Here is a 23,020-nt window from a genome sequence, read left to right on the forward strand (position 1 = left end):
TAACCAAGAGGCACTAAGTGGCTAAGGGTCAGGAGCTTATATAACTCGGAGACTGCTACTCAACAGAGCACTCAGTTTAAAGCTTATAAATCGTTTATTTCTGAAATATAGCATTTGGAGACCATGGTTTACTGTGAGTGACTGAAACCTTGAAAAAATGAAAGGGTAGACTACTGTAATTTCTTCTTCACTTTATACCATTTTAAGAACACTCTACTTTTAAACTGTGAAAGAAAAAATACTATTGTATTTTTTTATGGCAGCCCTAGCAAACTAATACAAGATTTGATCAATATCTAGGCTGAGACTCAGATTCTATATTCTACTTTACTATTTGTTAAGGTCTTCTAGGTTATCTTTTGTGTCTAATAGAAGGATCTGGCTTTGAGGAATAATCTGCGTGCATGGAGTTGAGGTCAGTGAGTTCTGAGTGGACCCTTTTTCATGACACAAAGAGAAATTCTCATCACAACAGCCTTCAGTCAGGTTCTCTCAGCAGAGGCTTTCTAGGGAAATTATACAGTAACTGCAATCTGAGTTCTCCATTCAAAGTCCTCTAGGTTTGAAAAACACCAACACAGTAAGTTGCCTGTGAAAGAGGAGTTGAGAGAAATGGGATAGATAGAGTGCAAGACATGCAGGTCTTCCTCAGGCCCTTCAGTCTACTGGCTCTGCACTTCAGATCTTAAAGGAAGTATTCATACTCTATTCCTGTTGGTGAACATCTATTATGAAGATCTTTGGGAAAACTTAACTACAAAAAATTTTTCAGAAATGGTCCTCCAAAATTAGCCTACTCCACTTTGCTTTTAAATGCTCTGAAATGCCCATCCTTACTTTTCATTTTAAAAACACAGCAAAACTCACCCTAAGTGCAGTTACAATCACAACACACATACAAGCTACACAGAATGTCTTACACAGCATGAAAAGGTCGTGATCACTGACAGAAGCAGGAAAATATTAATGATTAGCTGTTACCTCACTTCTTTTTGTTCCCTCACCCCCATGAGCCTTCATAATGCATGAAGTGTGCTGTCGGGTCATTTGTTTTCATCATTATACCTCTCAAATCTCTTCTTTCCATTTCATCTCCTATTTTCATCTAAGCCCTTATCACATTGCAACCAAACTTATGATTCTGATTTAACTGGCTTTGAAAAAATTCTATTCTCTCAAATGGCTTTTTATTCATTTTTCTTATTGCTTTCCATTCATCATCTGAGTTTTTGCAGACTCCATCTTTTCACAACATTTCTAATAAAAAGGTCATCATGCACTTGGAAAATGATACTATGTTTTTCTTTCAGTTACTAACATATTTTATCCACAATACCTCTGATGACTACAATAGAATTAAGTAAGTGCCACCTGTGGTCTCCTGGGGCCAATGTTCCAAAGTTCCTGTAATAATAAAAGTGAAAACTAACACTTATTGAGTATTTAATTGGTATCAGGCACTATTCACAGCAGCTCATATACAGTCATGTGTACTGTTTTATAAGAATTCTATGCACTAAATGCTGCTGTTATTTTGACTTTATAGATCAGGAAATGAATATACAGAGCAAATAAACAACTTTCCTAATTCATTAAACTAGGAAAGTTTTTAATTCATTAAAATCCTCAAACTCTAGCTCTAGATTTGAAGCTTGTTCTCCGTTTCAAAAGTTAAAATTTTCATAAGCAAACAAAAGGGCAATAATTTTCTAAGGTAAATTTCTTATGTCCTCATGAATCTTTAAGACCACATGTTTAGCTATACAGGAAGAAGTAGGGAAGAGTTCTGGTCTATGACTGAGTGAATGGGTTCTGAGCAGAAATCTGTTTCTGTGTTACTGTGAGCAAGTCACTCTTCCTTTCTGGGTGGGCTTCAGTGTTCTTATCGGAGAAGTTAGGGCATTAAACTGTATTACCTCTAAGGCACTTTTTAGTGATTCTTGTTCTTATATTTCCCACCTCCAGTATATGTATTCTACCTGCTACTACTAAACATATATTAATTTAGGTGTGTGTATGACAAAGAAGGTAAGAGAGAGAGAGAGAGAAAGAGAGAGAGAGAGAGAAATGAGAAAGCAAAAGAGAGAGAGAAGAGAAAGAAGGGAATGTTTTTTTCCCCCCAAAGAGAAGCAGAAACATAGATTAAGGCCTAAAAATATATTCTTTTTCCTCCCATAATGGTAGGCAATTATTAGTGTGATTTAGTTCCTTAGGGATGTTGAGGGCCTGAGTCAACATCTCCACAATGATTTTGGCCACCTAGTCATAACACAAAGATGGATGTAATCGTAAGTATGGGTAAGAGGGAAGCACTTTTTCAAGAAACCCCCAGAAAACTTTCTGTACACATTTTCTTGGCTACAACTAGGTCATATGCTTACTCTTAGACCTGGGGTGGTGTCTGGCTTTCTTGAAACCAAGTAATTTGTCAGTAATCCTGGAATAGAAGTACTAGGGAGTTGCCTTTGGTGTAGCCAACCAAATATATGCCACAATCTATATTCTCAGATATACAGCTGCCAGAGAACTATTCCTCCAGCACACACATGGGATGGCCACTTCACATTTCAAAGCCCATCAAAAGTTGCCATTAAAGCCAAATCTTAGAGAAACGCTTAACACTTTTGTAATAATGTAGCTCTCTTATTTCCAATTTTATCAAACTGAACCCTTGGGGACCTTTTGAATCATTCTCATCAGTTTTCTAAACATCCATGTCAATTTGTTTATTTGTTTGTTTTTCTCATCCACTTTCCTTGCCTGAAATGCTCAACATTCTTATTTATCAAAGTTTTATTGAGTGTGTCCTATGTGCCAGGTTCTGCAGGAGATGGACATAATCAATTTTTTTAAATGTTTTTCCTTCAAATTTCCAGTTACAGAAACAGGCATATACACAATCAATTATCAAAAGTACTGCATAACATTAGAGTAGAATAAACAGTTTCCTAGTCTAAACTTACCTTATTTCTGTGCATACACCTGACTCAGCTCAACTTTTCTAAGTCTCAGCTTTACTATGAAATCCTTGATCTCCATATTTTCAATGTGCTTTGTAGTACATTTGTTCTAGAGACTCAGGTAACACTTAAATACACAAACATCACTTTTCATGTTCTAAGAAGATGAGCTATAAATCTCTTATAAATATTATCTCTTTAAGTACAGAGATCCCATCCTACATTTATTTCTCTAGAACTCATGCTATTCATTCTTTCTTTTAATGAATAATGTATTTGTTATTCACTTATTTAGTTGTGAATACTCCCTGTGAGAACAGCGTCATGCCAGGTACCACTAGGCAGAGGAGCAGAAAGAAAACCACAACAATAGCTAAGACATACTCCCTCATCTTGAAGATTTTATAATAGAGCAGAAGAGGTGGGTCAGAGAAATAATAATAATTTGTATAAATTGTTATTTATAATTTTAAAAAATATTAATAATTTTAATAAATAAACAGAAATGCAACCAACTTGTGCCATAAAGGTCAGAGGAAACAGATTATATTCTCTAAGGAAGAGAGAATAAATAATGAAGCAAATATAGAAACTTTGAGATCTCCTCAGAAAGCAAATACTTTTTTTTTACTTTAGCTTGAATTTCAAGTAGAAACTGTGAAACAGGGTAAAAGAGGTTTAACATGGAAAGATAAGTAGGCACCAGACAGTGGAGGCATGTGGGAATCTGAGCCCCAGTTAACTTTAGATTGCGGGGTGGGAGCAGAAAGTGTGATCAAAAGTCTTCAGCCAGGTGGTAATGTGCTCAGAAATTCAGTTAAAATTATTAACCCACATGTGGTGAAAACAGATAGAACTAGAATGAGAAGAGACCACAAATAGAGTAGGATTTAGGAGGCTGCTGCAGCAAGTTAAATAGAAGTAAAAAAAAAAATTAATTCTCTGACCAAACCGCCTTTGATACTTGGAATAGATGGTGTGCACCATTTTTCATTTAGCACAGAGGCAGAAGTTTCATAAAGAGGAATAGGTGTTAATGTTGGCTTTGAAGGCTAGACATGGGCAACATGGAGTGAGAGAATCCAAGATGAAATCCATCTCTTACTCTAGTTGTGAAATCTTCCCTGCACCAAAACATTTCCTGTCTATTTTCTCTGTTCTTAAATACAAAATTAGCTCTTCCTTCTTTGCTTCTTTTCTTCTGCTATTAACTCTCTCCTACTTTTCTGTAACCTACATAAAATGCAATTGCTCTTTTTACATATTATTCAACTGGGGATCATAATGCTTAATCACTCTAAGCTAGGTTCTGAGGTAAAATCTTCTAGGAATTAACAGTCATGTAATTCCAGAGCAAGGGAACATTGTATCCCCAATAAGAATGACCAAGAAGCAAATGGAACTTGTATTCAAAACCCAAGGGGGAATAAAGGTTCATAAGAAGGCCAGTGATTTTAATTACAAGTTCATTAGACGTCTGAATCCCTAACACACACAATTGCCTTTATTCTTTGATCTTTGGTAGCTCTGAAAATCTGGCCTAAACCGCAGCCCTTGTCAGCCCCAGGACAGGGATTTGATAGCTCTCAATTCCATTACAGCTTCATCTCAGATCAATGAGGTGACCTTGAAAGAAACCCACTTTCCTTGCAGAAAAAATGAGAATGCTACCAAGTCTCCATAGCTGACTAGAAACATGAGCACAAAGCCCTCTGAGGACACAAGGTGCTAAATGATAAAAATGATGGAATATATAATTCAATCAATCATGCACTGACACTGGCTGTGCCCATTTATTATTACTTTCCAATTTCTAAAGTGATAGCAAAATGGAAATTCCACTAGTTTTTCAAGAACTTGAATCTGATTCTCATAATCCTGGGCTTCACATTACTGATATATTGTAGATATAATTTTTGTGTGCTCCAAGAGGCTTTCTGCTCAGAGGGCATTGCTGTAAGTTGTGGATAATTTATTTTCCCCTGCTATTATATTGCGTAAATTACCATGTTGGCAATATTTTAGCCTTTCACAATTTGAATCAGTGCCCAGAATAATTCTAACAATATTTTGATTCTCTGGAAGCAACTCAAGGAAGAAAGCCCTTCAGAAAAATGTCTGAATATTCATTTAAATTTCACCTGCGAGGAACATGTCTTCCAGGTCAAGTATAAGGATCACCTGAAGGGTAAGTGATACTTATCTCATCTCTCCACTGATATCTATATCCTCTTCTGCTGCCAGAAACAATGGTAGGAATTTGCCAGCTAAGCACACATTCCTTAGTCAGTCCTACTGCCTAAGGATGGGAGTTCTAGAATTGGAACCCAATTTGAGGCTTACCAGAAATATCAAAAAATTTTACTTCAGAGGTCCGCTCATATAACTAAGTCTGTTTTATCACTCAAAGGAACTATTTTGGTATTTAGACAGGAAAAGCCTCATTTCTTAGTATTAGGAGTAATTAGGAAAGGTCAACAATAGAAGTTAGACGGCCAAGTGAGGCCCACAAGGTGCTGCAGAAATGGACATAATGCCCCATGGAAGGCTCAGTAAGAACATGGTCACCAAGCAGGGCTGCTGTTTTGTCTTGTTTTTTAATTGAATAAAAAGTATAGCCTTACATAACAATAAAAAGAGACGAAGCAAAAAAAATTCTTTTATATTATTTCCTATACCCTTCCTGTAATCCAGTAATGGAAGACCATGTTTAGGACTCATTACTGGAACCTCACAGCCCCAACCCTGCCTCCACCAAAATCTCTACGCCCAGGTGCAGGGCAGAGGAATAGCCCCTCTCAGGCTGTCTGCTTCAGTCTTAACCAGCTGAATGTCCTAGGAAGGTATCCATTCCTTATATTCTTGATTATAATAGTGTAGGATATTGTTAGTGCTAACTTTATGATGATGTTGTGAGAATTCAATGAGCAAATGCCTGTGCAACTTGCTCAGCATATAGCATTCGTAAAAAGACATAATTGATCAGGTTATGATACTATTAATCATAAGGATGTTCTAGCAATACAGGGAAAGAGGTTATATCTCAACATAGATGGTGTTTTTGTTTTGTTTTGTTTTGTTTTTTCTCAAGAATCTCCTGCTCCAAGTCAGGATTGGTTATGGGCACTAGGGAAGGGTGAGCATAACTATAGGGAAATTAATAGGCTTGGTTCCCTTCACAAGCTTCTGAAAAATACAAATCAACTTTTATTTGTTTAGCTAAGCTCACTCTTTATCTATTTATATTCCTCTCTAAAACTGCAAAAGTAGTTGCAGAAAGGAAAGAAAAGGGCCTTAGAAGTACTTTTAAATTTCTTCCAGTTTTCTGATAAACTTAATAAGCTCTCCAGATACATCTTACAAAGTAAAGAAATCTTCAAAAATATTAAAGTAATTTTGTGCTCTCCAGTGCATTCTAAGTAACAGGTAAGAAATACATCATCATGAAATTTATAAGTGTTCAGTTAACAGTAAAGGGAAAATCACAAGAGATAATGCTTTCTTTTTGATAATTTTAGTATATTGGGATGGAGCACTGTTGCAAAATTTTTATTGGAGCAGTTTCTTTTAGTTTTCACCTCAAATTCCAGTTGAGTGATAATTCCAAATGTTCCTCTTCTAACTGCCTGTCACTCCAAGCAGTTTTGACATAGCCAGAATCTTTTCAAAACTTTTGATGAAAAAGCTAATTCACCAAATTGAAATTACTGTCACTCATTTTCTATCTTTACACATTCAGTAAGTGTTACTATGAAAAGGGCTCTGCTATAGGCACCAACATTCCAGGACACAGGTGAAATAGCTTGAGTTTTGCCATCAAAGCCGTAAATCTTATCCGAGTGGCAAAAGGAACATCAGACTCCAGGTCAGAAGAAGCACAAAACCTGAACCACAGATCTATAGTCAGGAGCAATTTCTAAGATAGAGTTTACCTTGATTGTGATCACACAAGTTTATGTGATCATTCTTAATGTCCAGTTGGCTTTCTGCAGATCAGATTTTAAGAAGTCTTTGCCCCAAACTCAAGCAGGCAGGAATGGCTTTTTACTTCCTGTCTTGGCAAGGCACAGTTTACTGACTAGGGCAGCATTTCTCTCATGGCAGTCCATGGACCACTTGCAGCAGACTTATTGCAGTTGCTAAATTAAAATTCACATTCTTGGGCTCCACCGCTAAACCTTCTCAATCAGAATCCCTGCAGTAGGTCTTGAGCATCTGAATATTTAATAAACTATCAAGGTTAATTATAGGAAAGCCTACAGTCATTATAAAAACTGACATTATGACCCAAGAATGTCAAATCTACACATATTTATAAAATGTACAGAATCATTGCCAAGGTGATATTGGAGGATCCCAGGAAAAAAGAAGCCACCCCCAACTGCCCTCAAGCAACTTAAATTTAAGCAATCTGATAGCTGTGTGTATAAAATAACAAAATTGCTTAGCCTGCAAAAGGGTGAGAGCAAAGTCAGTGTGTTCCTCAAGGAAGTGGGCAGTCATATGGCCAGAGCTGTATCATTGTTCCCTGCTAAAAATGTCTCCTGCTTTGTTTTTAGAGCGGAATTAAGAAGTTCTGCCTCTGACTTCTGTTGACAAAACTGTCCAGTAATTCATGTTACTAGATAATTTATTAGGATTAAGTTCCTTCAGAATGTTAAAAGTTTTTAATTGGGAGACAAGGATATATGGAGAGTATAAAAGCCATGTCATCTGCTCACACCAATCTACAAGACTTCCCCCATCTCAGGGTCTGAAGTAGAGTCTCAACTTCAGCCTCACCATCCCCTTGATCTCAGCATACAACCTAGTTGGAGTACAGTGCAAATGAAAGAAGTCTATTGAGATGGATTCCGTCTACTCTTAGCAGTCAGTTCAATCAGTTTCTAACTTTTCTTTGATAATGAACTAAATAGACATCATCTCTTAGAGCTTATTTTCTGAGAAAAAGTTTTAGTATTTAGTATTTAGCATTTTTTAAGATTTTATTTATGAATTTTTAGGGAGAAGGCAGTAAGGGAGAAAGAGAGGGAGAGAAACATCAGTGTGTGGTTGCCTCTCACATGGCCCCCACTGGGGACCTGGCCTGCAACCCAGGCCTGACTGGGAATGTGCCCTGACTGGAAATCGAATCCGCAACCCCTTAGTTTGCTGCCCATGCTCAATACACTGAGCTATACGGTATTTAGTATTTAAATGATGACTGATTCATAATATTATGACTTCTTGAAGCAGGAAAGAAATATAGAAAACTGTGCGTCACCTCAAATTCAGGCTTTAACCAGATTCCATAGCTCATCTGAGCTCATTATCTCATACCCACTGATGCTTCAGAAAATTTGGTTTTATTTTGTTATTGTTTGAATTAATGGATGTGTTGTGGAGACGAAAATTTCAAAGGGCATTTGGATTCCAAGAATAGTAAAGAATACTTGTTCCCAAATAAGTCAAAACAATAATAAAACAATAGTCCAGGCAGATGTTTTTCTAAAGCAGTGATAAATGAGCCTAGATCAAGGAAAAACTGAGTTCCTTCTTTCATTTTTAATTCAATTTATTGGGGCAATATTGGTTATTAAAACTATATTAGTTTCAGGGGTACAGTTTTATAACATATCATCTGTATATTATATTGTGTTCACCACCCCATGTCAAGTCTCCTTCCATCACCATTTATCCCCCCTTTACCCTCTTCTGCTTCCCCTACCACCTTTCCCCATGTTCCCTCTGGTGATCATCATATTGTTGTCCATGTCTATGAGCTTTTCTTTCTTTCTTTATCTTTTTTTTTTCTTTAATCTCTTCACCTTTTTCACCAAGCCCCTAATCTCCCTCCACTCTGATAGCTGTCAGTCTCTTCTCTGTGACTTTGAGTCTACTTCCATTTTGTTTGTTAATTTATGTTGTTTTTTAGATTCCACATATAAGTGAAATTCTGTTTTACTTGGCTTTCTCTGACTGGTTTATTTATTTTTTTATTATATTTTTGATTATGCTATTACAGTCGTCCCAATTTTTCCCTCTTTGCCCCCCTCCACCCAGCATCCTCTGCTTTCTCAAGCAATCCCTATACCATTGTTCATGTCCATGGGTCACACATAGGTTCTTTGGCTACTCCATGCCCTACACTGTAATTTATATCCCCATGGATATTCTGTAAATAACTATTTGTGTTTCTTAATACCCTCACCTCTTTGCCCATTTCCCCTACACATTCCTCCCATCTGGCAACCATCAAAAAGCTCTCTGTATACATGATTCTGTCTCTGTTCTTCTTGTTTGCTTAGGTTGTCTTTGTTTGTTCATAGATATGTATTTATTGTCATTTTATTGTTCATAGTTTTGCTCTTCTTTTTCTTAAATAAGTCCCTTCAACATTTCATATAATAATGGTTTAGTGATGATGAACTCCTTCAGTTTATTTCCTGTTGGGGAAGCTATTGATCTTCTGTTCCATTTTAAATGTTAGCTTTGTTGGGTAGAGCAGTCTTGACTATAGTTCCCTGCTTTTCATGACTTTGAATATTTCTTGCCAATCCCTTTTAGCCTGAAAAAATTTCTGTTGAAAGATCAGCTAACAGTCTAATGGGAACTCCCCTGAAGGTAACTAACTATTCTTCTCCTTCTGCTTTTAAGATTCTTTTTTATTGTTAATTCATAGCACTTTAATTATGATGTTTTATGGAGTAAGTCTCTTGGCGTCCATCTTGTTTGAGACTCTGTGCTTCCTGGACTTGTATATTTATCTCCTTCACCAAATTAAGGAGTTTCCTTTTATTATTTTTTCAAATAGATTTCCAATGTTTTGTTCTTTCTCTTCTCCTTTTGTCACCTCTATGATGTGAATGTTGGAATACTTGAGATTGTCACAGAGGCTGCTAATATTATCCTCATTTTTTGGATATTATTTTCTTACTATTGTTCTGATTGGTTGTTTTTTGCTTCTTTATGTTCCAAATCATTGATCTGTTTCTCAGCTTCAACCACTTTACTGTTGTTTCCCTGTAAATTATTATTTATTTCAATTAGTGTATGCTTTGTTTCTGACTGGACCTTTATTATGCTGTGGAGGTCTCCACTAAGTTCTTTGAGCATCCTTATAACCAGCGTTTTGAACTCTGCATCTGATAGATTGCTTATCTCCATTCTGTTTTGTTCTTCTGGAGTTTTGATATGTTCTTTCATTTGGGCCATGTTTGTTTATCTCCTCATTTTGGCTGCCTCCCTGTGTTTACTTCTATGTATAAGGTAGAGCAGATATGACTTCCTGTATTGCTAGCATGGTCTAATGTAATAGGTGTCCCTTAGGGTTCAGTGGCATAGCCTCCCCTATGAGATCCTTCCCTTAAGGACCCACCCAAGCTGGGTCCTCAAGTTGCACCCTTTGTGTGAGCTTAGTACACCCTCAGTTTGTAGTTGAACCTTGATTGTTGCTGACAGGTCAATGGGACGGATTTACTCAGGCCTCTGACTGGCTTATTTCACTTGATATAATACTCTCCAGGTTCATCTGTGCTGCTGCAAAGGGTAAGATTCCATTCTTTTTTACAGCTGAGTAGTATTCCAGTGTATAAATGTACCACAATTGTTTTCTTTTTTTTTTGTCCACTCCTCTAGCAATGATCACTTGGGATGTTTCCAAATTTTGGCTATTGTAAATAACACTGCAATGAAGATAGGGGTGCATATATGTTTTCAAATTAGTGTGTTGGTTTTCTTTGGCTATATTCCCAAAAGTGGGATTCCTGGGTCAAAGGAAAGTTCCATTTTTAATTTTTTGAGAATACTTTTTAATTTTTTTATTTATTTATCTTTAGAGGGGAAGGGAAGGAGAGAGGGAGAGAAATATCAATGTATAGTTGCCTCTCATGTGTCCCCTGCTGGGAACCGGCCTGCAGCCCAGGCATGTGCCCTGACTGGGAATCAAACCACGATCCTTTGGTTCATAGGCCCGGACTCAATACACTGAGCTACACTGTCCAGGGCTTTTTGAGAATATTTTATAAAGTTTTTCATAGGGGCTATACCATTTTGCATTCCCACCAACAGTGAATGAGGGTTCATTTTTCTTCACATCCTTACCAGCACTTGTTGATTTATTGATGACAACTACTCTGGCAGGTGTGAGGTTATATCTCATAGTGGTTTTAACTTGCATTTTTCTGATAATTAATGACATTTAGCTTTTTTTCATGTATTTCGGCCATCTGTAATTCCTCTCTGGAGAAGTGTCTATTCAGGTCCCTTCCACAATTTTTAATTAAATTATTTGTTTTCTCTAGTATTGAGTTTTAAAAGTACTTTATAAATTTTGGATATTAATCTTTTATCAGATGTATCATAGGTGAATGTGTTCTCCCATTTAGTGAATAGTCTTTTCATTTTCTTGATGGTTTTCTTTGTTGTGCAAAAACTTTTTCGTTTGATGTAGTCTCATTTGTTTTTTCTTTCTTTTGTTTCCCTTGCCCCCTAAAATATAAAGAAAATATTGCTATGAGAAACATTAGAGATTTTACTGCATATGTTTTCTTCTAGGATTTTTATAGTTTTGAGTATAACATTTAAGTCTTTAATCCATTTTGACATCACCCTTATGTATGAAGTAAGAAGGTGGTCTAGTTTCACTTTTTCTGCATGTATAGGCCCAATATTCTAAATACCATTTTTTGAATCAATTACCTTTGCCCCACCTTATGTTTTTGCTTCCTTTGTCAAATATTAACAGACTGTGAAGGTGTGGATTTATTTATGGGCTCTCTATTCTCTTCCATTGATCTATATATCTGTTTTTATACCAGTGCTATGCTTTTTGATCACTATAGTTTTATAGTATAGTTTGATATTATGTACCTTGATTCCTCTTTGTTCTTCTTCCTCAAGATTGCTGTTACTTTTGTGGTTCCATATAAGTTTTTTTTATTTATTTGTTCTACTTCTATGATATATGCCATTGGTATCATGATAAAAATTACACTGAAACTATAAATTGCTTGGGATAGTATAAGTATTTTAATGATGTTAATTCTTCCTATCCATAAACACAGTATATACTTTTACTTATTGTATTTTCTTCAAGTTCTTTCTTGAATGTTTAATAATTTTTTGAGAACAAGTCTTTCAATACCTTTGTTAAATTTATTCCTAGGTATTTCCTTGGAAATAATAGTAGATGGGATTATTTATCACTTTTTACGACATTTCATTATTGGTGTATAAAATGCAACTAATTTCTAGATATGTATTTTGTATCCTCTATTAACTAAATTAATTTATCAGTTCTAGTGGTTTTTGGTGTAGTCTTTATGATTCTCTATGCATAGTATCATGTCATCTGCAAATAAAGACAGTTTTTCTTTCTGCTCTCCATTTTGGATGCGCTTTATTTCTTCTTCTTGTCTAATTGCTATGGCTAAGACTTTCAATGTTTAATAAGAGTAGTGAAAGCAGACATCCTTGTCTTGTTCCCAATTTTAAGGTGAAAGCTTGTAGCTTTGCCTGTTGAGTATGATGCTGACAGTAGGTTTGTCACATATGGTCTTTATCACATTCAGTTATGCTCCCTCTATTCCCACTTTGCTGAGAGTTTTTATCATAAATGGGTGCTGTAATTTATTACATATTTTTTCTGTATTTATTGAGATGATCATATGGTTTTAATCTTTCATTTTGTTTCTGTTGTGTGTCATGTTTATTGATTTGAGCTATTGTACCAACCTTGCACCCTTAGAATAGAACCCACTTGATCATGATGTACAATCTTTTTGATGTATTGCTGAATTCAGTTTGTTAATATTTTGTTGAGGTTTTAGCATCTATATTCATCAGGAAAGTTGGCTTATAGTTTTTCTTTTTGTAGTTTCTTTGTCTGGTTTTTAATTAAAATAATGCTGGCCTCATAAAAAGAGCCTGGGAGTCTTCCTTCCTCTTTTTTTTTAAATATTTTATTTATTTATTTTTCGAGAGAGGAGAAGGGAAGGAGAAAGAGTGGGAGAGAAATATCAATGTATGGTTGCCTCTCATGCATCCCCTGTTGGGAACTGGCCTGCAACCCAGGCATGTGCCTGACTGGGAATCGAACCGCGAAACTCTGGTTCGCAGGCCCTCACTCAATCCACTGAGCTACGCCAGCCAGGGCCTTCCTTCCTCTTTAAGGTTTTGGAATACTTTGAGAAGAATATGTGTTAATTCTTCATTAACTTTTATCATTTTAACTTTAACTTTTGTCATTTTAATTATTGTGTGTCTTGGGGTGGGCCTCTTTGGGATTTCCTTATTTGGGACACTCTGAGATTTCTAGACTTGTGTGTCTTCTTCTTTCACTAAGTTAGGGAAGATTTCAGCCATTAGTGTTTCAAATAAGTTCTTGTTCCCTTGGCCTCTCTCTTCGCTTTCTGGCACCCCTTATGATGCAGAAATTATGATTCGTGTTGTCCCAAAGTTCCCTAAACTGTCTTCTTTCTTTTTAATTTTTGTTTCTTTTGCTTATCTGATTGGGTGTTTCTTTTTCTATCTTGTCTTCCAAATCACTGATTATGTCTTCTGCTTCACCTGACTTATTGTGTATTCCTTCCAGTTATTCTTAAATACTGTAATCTTCATTTCTGACAGGTTATTTTTCATGGTTTCTATGTCTTTTCTCATGTTGTTGTAGTTCTCACTAATTTCCTTGTGATTCTCACTAAGTTCCTTTAGCATCCTTATAAGCATTTTTCTGAGCTCTATATCTGATAAGTTGATTCTCTCCATTTCATTTAGCTCTTTTTCTGGAGATTTCCCTTGTTCATTTATTTGAGACATGGTTATCTGCCCCCCACTTTTGGCTGTATCCTTGTATTTGTTTGTATGTGTTAGGTAGATCTGATATAGTTGTCTGGGTGAGACCAACAGAGTTTGCCAGGCACAAACAAACAGAAATTTGGCCATGTGAACAAAGGGCTCTATAGTGGCTGATTTTGTGAGAGAATAAAGGCCCCTGTCCTAGAGCCACACAACTCAGTCTTTCTCAAATTATTTCCAGAGACCAATCTCAGCATGGCAATCCATAGGAATTCACACAGAAGGGCTAGTGAATCTCCTATGGTGGGGGTGCTGGTCAGGCTCTCGAGAAGGAGGGGTATACAGCCTTTGCCTCAAAGACATACTTCTTAGTCAGTCCCTGACTCTGCCCAGGCCTTGGCAGTGTGGAGCAACCAGTAGTGAGAGGACAGGACTATCTGGAGCCTAGAGAGTGAAGCTAGTGGATCTCTAATGAGGGGAAAGCCCCAGTGAAGTTCATAGGATGGTGGGGAAAAGAACCCCCATCAAAGCCAAACAGCTCAGTCACTGACACCACCTGTAACTGCCCAGATCTCCATACCCTGGCTTAGGCAACTAACTCCTCACAGGGTGTAAGCGCCACAGGGTTGGGTGGTAGGCGGTCCAGAGGGTGGCGCCATTGCATTTACCCAGGCTAATGCTGTACTGAGGAGAGTGCTCCACTCAAGAATTCGGTGTCTACAATGTGAGAGCAGAACTCAGCTCAGAGATCCTGGCAGCAGTATTTTCAGCTCTCTCCCAAGAGCCACAAATCCCAGTTTCTCCTCAAGCGACACTAAACTACCCCAGCCTCTCTTCACTTGAGCCTAGGGCGAGTGGCTGTCAATGATATTTTTATGTGTTGGCCCTTTAAGAGGACTCCTGTGTTTCTAGCAGACTCCTGTCTCTCCCTTGCCAACAGAATCCTCACAGATATTATGTGGGAGATTCTTCGAGGCTCTGGTACTTAAGACTGGGGAACCTGGCTTTCTGTTGAGACTTCACTCTTCTCAAGAGGAATCCCCATAGCTGAGATATCCCTTCAGAATCTCAGCTGTCACCCATGAGACTGTAGTCAGCCCTTTTCTCATCCTTGCCCTTCCTACCAGTCTTGGTGTGGCTTCTCCTATAAGTCCTTAGTTATAAGACTTCAGCTATTCTTTTGTTATTTTCTCAGGTTGATTATTCTACAATTTAGTTGTAATTCCAGTCTGGTCCTGGGAGAAGATGAGTGTACCTTCCCCCTGCTCTGCTGCCCTTGGATCTCTGTTTTTTTTTCTTTGAGTTCCTTCTTTCTTGAACATAGGAAGGAGCTGTGGGCAATATTTTTGTCTTTATGGTATGCAATATTTAGGCAGGCATCTGATTTAGCTTTCTTTAATGAACACAGTAGTTAATATAAGTCTGTACTCCATGCATAAGTTTTTTAATCTACCAATCAGAAAGGGGAAGCCTAAGCTGGGATCCCAGAGAGCACTAGGAGCTTCAAGGGCAGTGTGACAGATAGGAATGAGCTCTGTCTGTCACTGTCAGTGCACTTGCTCTCTGAGCTAAGTCTGTTATTATTATGTGTCATCTGTAGGAGATGAGGCAAGAATTCTGTAAAAGTGGGATATTTTGAACTATCCTGAAAAAATATAAAATACAAAGATGAATATTTTCTAAATAAATGTATCCCCAACATAAGCAAAAAGAAAAATAAATAATGAGACTGATTCTGGGATAGATATTGAGAGAAGGGGAGAAAATTAGAAAGAGCTCAACCCTACTGGGGAGCCCTTCTGCAGGAAGAAACAGGAAGGTCCATACTTCCTCCCCACCTCTGAACAGTGGTTTCCATTATATCCACTGTACCTAGGAACTGGTATCCTACCTGAACACAGATGATCATAAGGATGCTACCTGAAGCTGCTACTAGTACTGCATTTACCAATTAGACTGGACAATAAGCAGAAAACAGCATGGTGTGAGAAGACTTAGACTCATAAATATATTCATAACTCTTGACACAGCCTAAATCTTGAAGTTATTTGAAGGCTTAGTTCAAGCAAAAACACTTTTCTTAGTGTGTTTTAAATATCTTTCTGGTCTTTTTTTTTTTTAATTTTATTTAGTTACTTTTCAAGTACATTTTTTTCCCTTCCCCCCCCCGCCCGGTCTCCCCCCTCCCTCCCATTCCCCCCCTACCTCCAGTCCTCATCTCTGTGTCTTTCATACTTGTTCCTCAAAATCCCTCCCCCTTTTTCCCCTTAAGTTCCCTTCCCTCTCCCCTCTGGTCGCTGCCCACTTGTTCTCTATTTCAGCGTCTTTGTTTTTATTCTGTTTGCTTGTTTGTTTTATTCTTTAGCTTCCTGTCAAAGGTGAGATCATATGGTATTTGTCCTTCAATGCCTGGCCTATTTCACTCAGCATAATGCTTTCCAGTTCCATCCATGTTGTTGCAAAAGGTAGTAGCTCCTTCTTTCTCTCTGCTGCATAAAATTCCATGGTGTATATGTACCACAATTTTTGGATCCATTCATTTACTGATGGGCACCTAGGTTGCTTCCAACTCTTGGCTATTGTAAATTGTGCTGCTATGAACATTGTGGTGCATAGGTTCTTTCTGGTCTTTTATATAATGAAATAAGAAGTACACATAAAGCATTTAGGCTACTGAGAAAAGTACACTTGATATCTCAAGTAAAAGCACTGGTGTGATTGAGTTTTGACCTTTTCTAATTATTATTTTATGTAAAATTATTTCTACTTGAAAAAAAACACTTAATAGACAACTATGACTTTAGAGTTGTGCATTTAGCAATTTGAGGCTATAATTGTTTTCAGTTTCTTTAAATTCCAAAAGCACTTAGTATTGAATAGACTAATGTCTCCTTTAGTTTTTACATTAGGATACAATCAGCTAAAAGATGTTACTACTTTCAAATAAAATAATCTGAAAAAGCAAAATACTCTAAACAAGGGGTCGAAGTTTGTCCAATGCAGTCCTAGGGTTTCCTGAGATGCCTTCAGGGGACCATAAGATCAAAATCATTTCATAATAATACTAAGAAGTTATTTGCATTTTCACTGTGTTGAGTATGCATTATCTGCATAAAAGCAAAGGTGCATTAAACAGCCGCAGCCCTAGCAAGAATCAAGTTTGTGGTAGCAAACTGTACTGGTAGTCATGGTATTCTTCCCCACCAGCAGAAATATAAATAAATAAAAAGAATTAGTGCTAGCTTCATTTAAAGACTTTTTTGATCAAGCAATAACAAATTTTTATTAAGTCCTGTCACTTGAATGCATATCTTTCTCACATTGTGTGTGATAAAATGAGAGTACACATAAGCACTTGTGCTACTTACCAAAGCACAATGGATATCTCAAGTAAAAGCACTGGTGTGATTGAGTTGTAAGTTCTTCTTCAACAGTTATTTCATGTAAAACTATTTCTACTTGAAAGAACAAATGACAAACTACCATGAATATTCAAATTTGGGCATTTAGCAATTAAAATGAATGAAGTAAGCCTTTCACCTCATGAAAAACAACTGACAGTATGTGTTCCAAGTGAGAAAATTTTCAATTAAACATTAGAATTTTTGAAAATATGTATCCACACAGTGAGCTTGACAACTTCCCAATACTTACAGACTTTTCCTGATAAGATCAGTGGTAGTATTTACTAGTATGGTTTTTGGATAGTATATAATAAAATGTGTCAATGTTTAGAAGAAATGATAAATGTATGATATTATAAAATTGTGCACGGGCTACCCAAAGTACACTAGTGGATCATTATAAAGCAGAGAATGAAAAAGTTCATTTTTCGAGTTTCAGATTTCACATTTCAATTAGCCTGTAAGGAATTATTGCTTGTTCAGTTTCAGTGTCATATCAAAAGAGAATATCTACAATTATCCAAAAAGACATTAAAATATTACTTATTTTCAAATGTATACCTGTGTGAGACCAAATTTACTTTACATACTTTCCCCAGCTAACAGGTTGCAACAGATTGAATGCAAAACAGTTATAGAAATATAATTGTCTTCAATTAAGCCAGTCATTTGAAAAGTACAAAATGTGCCATTTCCACTATTATTTGTTTCAAGAAAAGATATTTATTTTTTATAAAAATACATCTATACTAATATTTAATAAACTTATTGTATGTAGAAAAATAATGTTTTAAAATTCTTTTTAGTTTAAATTTCTAATATGGTAACTCTTGATAGGCATAAACATAGTGGGGGCCGGGGAGTCCTTATAGTCTTCAAGAATTTTTAAGAGTGAAAAGAGATCCTAAAATTAAACAATTTGGAACTATTGGCCTAATTCAAGGGAAAATCAGCGGGTTTGTTTTCTATTCCAAGAAGCTCAAATGAAGGAGGAAAGAAAAGTAACAAGCATTGCAAAGGTCAATGCAAAGCATGTAAGCACCCTTCTTGGGTTATATCCTCTAATTGGATGAACTGTGAAAGAGCTAGACCATGTTTTAGTAGCCCAACAAGCAATGAATGCTTGGAGGTCTTCTAGGTTTTTTGGCTGGCTTAATAATGAAATTGACATAAGACAAGAACAGGAAAATAGCAAACTTAATTTAGTATGTAAGGAAACTCATAGAAATATAAGATTCAGAGAAGTGATTAAAACAAGCAGCTTTCATACCATTTAGAAAAGGGAACAATAAATTTGTGAAGAATTGACAAAATGAAAGAGTTTGGGTTTGGGTAATGAATTTGTCAAAAATAAACAAGGTCATTTATATAGCCTTCAGTGCCTCTAAATTCCCCATCTCTGATGATAAGAATGTCTTCTACCTTCCAGGTCCAGGAAGGGAACCAACCATTCGCGCAGATTTATTTCCTGCTTTCACAGGGACAAAGAAGGTCAGAATTCCGATGTACTGGCTGTCTCTTATGTAACTTAAATTTAAAATAAAAAATAAAATAAAATAATCACTTCAAAAATGGTGACTGAGTAGGTGGAAGCTGAGCCCACTTGCTCATGCTCCCGGCATGGATTTTCAATTGATCAACCAATCCTCCAACAAGTGACCTGAACAATCAATGGAATTTCATCTAATGTGAATTTGTGAGACCAAGAAGTGCAGAAGAGGTTTTGCACTTCCATTAAGAGATTTTACAGGTTGAAGAGGGAAAACCCTGTGCGAAGTGCCTGAAGCAAAGGAAAGAGCAAAGAAGAGAAAGCGCAGCTTGGTGGCTACCACCCCTCCCAGAGCAGGGGTGAGGGCTGGTCTCACACTTGGAACCTCCAGCCCTAATTGGAAGAGACTTGAAAGACTATATGGAGTCTGGGAGACATGGGCTGCAAATACACAGTGAGGATCCCATCCATGGTCTCAGCACCAACTGGGAGAGTCCAGGAGAGAAATTCTGTCTCCTAAGACTTCCTGAGACACCAGGCAAGCTGTGGCCAGCCCTGACTGAAAAGGACTGACTTTTGGGGAAGTAGAATATAAAGAGAGCCCAGCAGTGGCTCAGAGAGGCAGTATGGTGACACATAGGAACTTTTAAATTTTTAAGAGAAGAGTGGAAGCATGGCTGAGCAGAAAACCTAAGCTTGCGCACAGCTCTCCTGCCAGCAAAGAGGTCAAATTCAAAAAGAGTTCCTGCCCACTGAACCCACTGGCCAAGAAGGGTAGAAGGCTACACAGCAAAGGGATTGCAGGGCCCCACCCAGTGTAGATTGCTTTGGGGTGGGGGTGGGGGACTAGAATGGAGGGTTTGGGTCTAAGCCTCCTGCCAGAGCTGTGAAATAGTGACTGGAATGGCCAGGGTTGAGTACCTGAGATTCTTCACAGCCAAGCAGAGCCACCCAAACCATGAAACCACTTCCAGGAAGTGGAAGGTGTACCTATCCCAGACCTGCAGAATTTCAAACTAAGCAAGGCCTGGCTCAAGAATCCCCTGACAGGTACGTATCTGCAAGAGAGACAAAGAGACTCCCCAAAGGAGCCCTTTATAAACTTATATCAGACCTTATGCTGTCTCCTCCTCAGGCCTTATCCCACTGAACGGCAGAACAGAGAGATTAGAACTTGGCGCAGCAAGAAGTATTCAAGGCCCCACCCAGCCTTGGCTTTCACACAGAGCTGCCATCAACACCAAGCAGGAAAGAGCTGACCCTTTTATACAGAACGATCTCTCTCATGAAATAGATAGCTATTTCATCAGAAACTATACTTTAGTGAAAATAATGTGGGACAGAACAAGATGTGTGTCACGGGCCAGGAACACACACCCGCAATCTTCCTTGAAGACTGAACAGTGCCTCCCAGGAGTGACCCAGGGACCCCCACCCTCCTGATTGCACCAGAGGCCCCTTCTGGAGGCAGATGGAGGTGGTACGTGCAGTGCTGTTGGGCATTAGATGAACCACCCCTGGACCTTGTGCAGATGAAAAACCAGGGTAGGGGGCAGAACAGTGGGGACCAGCCAAGCCTGAAGGAGACGGCCACAGGCTGTGGATCACTTGTAGCCTCAAACAGGCTGCCTACAGCTAGGCTGGGTCACCAAATGACATCACGGATGGATCCTGAAGGAGAAGATAATAAGCCAACAAACACTAGACTCTGCTGAAATCAATTCCACCTTGTTCTTTTTCATTATTTGTGCTGTTTTTTCTCCTGCATAGCTTGTTAACATAGTTTCTTTGTCTTCAATTTTGTTCCTATGATTGATTGCACCATTTTTATTTTATTTATATATGTATCTTATTTTTATTATTTTTTTACTTTTATTTTAGTTTTCATTCCAATCTCATGTTTTATTTTACTTTACTTTTTCTAGAAACTGTTTATTTTCCATAAACCTTGTTTCCATTCTGTGAAGAGTTTGTGGAAAACCAGCTTAAGCCCGCTCCATGGTTGTTCCTACCCATTCAGTGGCCTCTGCAGTGGGGGCTGCAGACGAGTCTCCAGTGCAGCTGAGCACCCCAGGCTTCAAGAGGAGATTGCTGAACAGCCACAAAGGGCACCTGCACTTTCAGACCAGTCAGTGACCTCAGGCTGAGCAGCAGTGAACCTGGGGGGCTGGAGCAGTCCATTCACCTTGAAGTTCCTCCTTGATCACAGCCTTTTCAGCAGTGGGCTGCTCTTCCTTCCCCATCTCTTCAGGATCTCTGTAGAAAGAAAGATCAGACATGACTTCCCATGGGTGTTCACAGGAGATGGTGCCACATATATACAGAACTTACTGGCCCAGCATCCACCACATCAGATCCACTGAGTAAGTCCCCTGTTATTGCAAGGGATGCCAATGTCCACACAGGGCAGAGGAGAGTCTGTCTTACACAGAGCAGTGGTAGGCAGGCTAACATTAGCCAACTCCATGAGAGGCTGATGGTTATCCCTGGGGTTGGTAACCACCAGATGTCTTGGATCCCGGAAGACTGCCTGGGTCTGGTTAGTGAAGGTTCCAGGAATGAAGCAGCTAGCAACAGGAGTGGCTCCAGTGTGCTACAATTTGCTGGCCAGTATTCCTGGATGATATGACACTGGCAGTGGATGGGTTTTCAGTGGCAACAATGGCATGAGCTACCAGCAAAAGCTTCTCCCAGGTTCTCTTCAGATTTGTGATATAAATGCCATCACATTTCCTTTCCTTTTGTAGATATACTATTCCATTTGGAAGTCAAGGTTGGTGCAACTTAAGTGGGTTCCTGCAACAAGGAATTTGAGGACATCCTTCTCCTTCAATTTTAGGACATGGAGGCCTCTGTACATTGTAAAAGTTTCCCTTTAAGTTATGTGGGAACTGAGAACAACACCCTATGGGTCCTTCTCTGGGTGGCACGGATAAAGCCCAATCTCATATTTCACTCTTCCCTTCTCTTACTCCATTTTTCCTTCACCTTTCTCTTTCTTATTTTTTTTTAATTTTATTTTTCCCTTTCTACGCCTTGTTTCTATTCCCACTCTTACTATTTTTCCTCCTTCCATCCTCTCAAAACCTGTTTTCTATTTGTCATATCATATTTTCTCTTTCTTATAATATCCTTATTATTGTTCCATTTTATTAATATTTGCTCAATTGTCACTGATATTGGTGTTGTTGCATTTCTTCAATTCTATCCCTAGGTATTCACTATTTTTTTTATTTTAAATCTCATACTTTACTGTTCCTTTGTCATACTCCATTATGTCTTTTCCTTCCCTGTCTTATTTTAATTTTAAATTTTATTTTCTTTTTTTCTTAGCCTGATTTCTAAATCTTATGCTTATTATCCCCCATCTTGTCAAAATTAGTTTTCTTTCCTTTAAACATCTCACAATCTTTCTTTTTACTTCCTTATAATATTATTGTCCTCTTCCCATATTTATCAGCCTTCACTCCTTTGTTGTGAATATCACTGCAGTGGTGTTTCCCTTCAGGTTGGTTCCTGTTTTTTTTTTTTTTTTCTCTTCAAAACCTCATACCCTACTCTTCCTTGTCTTACTCCAGTTTGCCTTATTCCATCCTTATTTTATTTGTGTAGTTAATTTTATTTTCTCCTCTTTGCTTTATTTCTATTTGCTACTTTTATCATTTCTCCTCCCCTACCCTCTCAAAATCATTTCTCTTTCTGTCAATCACCTCAGTCTTTTTTCTTTCATGTAATATTTTTTTCTTTTTCCACCTTTATAAATCTTAACTTATTTTTCTTGATATTGTGGTAGTGGTTGTGGGTATTTTTGCAAGTGTGGGTAGGTTTTGCTGGGTGGTTTGTTTTGCTCTGGCAGCTCCTATATAATAGATACAAGATGTGGTAGAAGTTGTGAAATTCAGTCAGCCAGAAGGAGGGTAGAACTCACCAATGATGAGCCAACAACAACCAGAACCAATTTAAAAGAGACCCTACAGAAACAGCATAAAGGCCATCCTTAGAGTATCCAGCTTGGGCATTCAGGGAGATTGCAACTTTGAGTCCCACAGGACTTCTACTACAGAAGGCCACTCCACAAAGACAGGGAGTCAAAGAAGATCAATCTATTAGGCAGAAACAATCAAAAAAGCCACCTAAAATGGAGAGACAAAGAAACAATTCCCAACTGAGAGGAAAGGCAGGGTCCCCAGAAAGAGTCCTAAATGAAACTGAGGCCGCAATCCACTGGACAAAGAGTTCAAAGTAATGGTTATCAGGATTCCCAAGGAATTCAGTAGAAACTACAGGAACTTTATGGAGGCTACAAGAAACTTAGCAGAAACTACTTCAGTAGGAAAAAGGACAGAGGCTATGAATAAGAAACAGAAGAAAACTAAGACTACACTAGAAGG

This window comes from Artibeus jamaicensis, unplaced genomic scaffold (assembly GCF_021234435.1).
Source record: "Artibeus jamaicensis isolate MK-2021 breed Jamaican fruit bat unplaced genomic scaffold, CSHL_Jam_final contig_935, whole genome shotgun sequence".
NCBI lineage: Eukaryota > Metazoa > Chordata > Mammalia > Chiroptera > Phyllostomidae > Artibeus > Artibeus jamaicensis.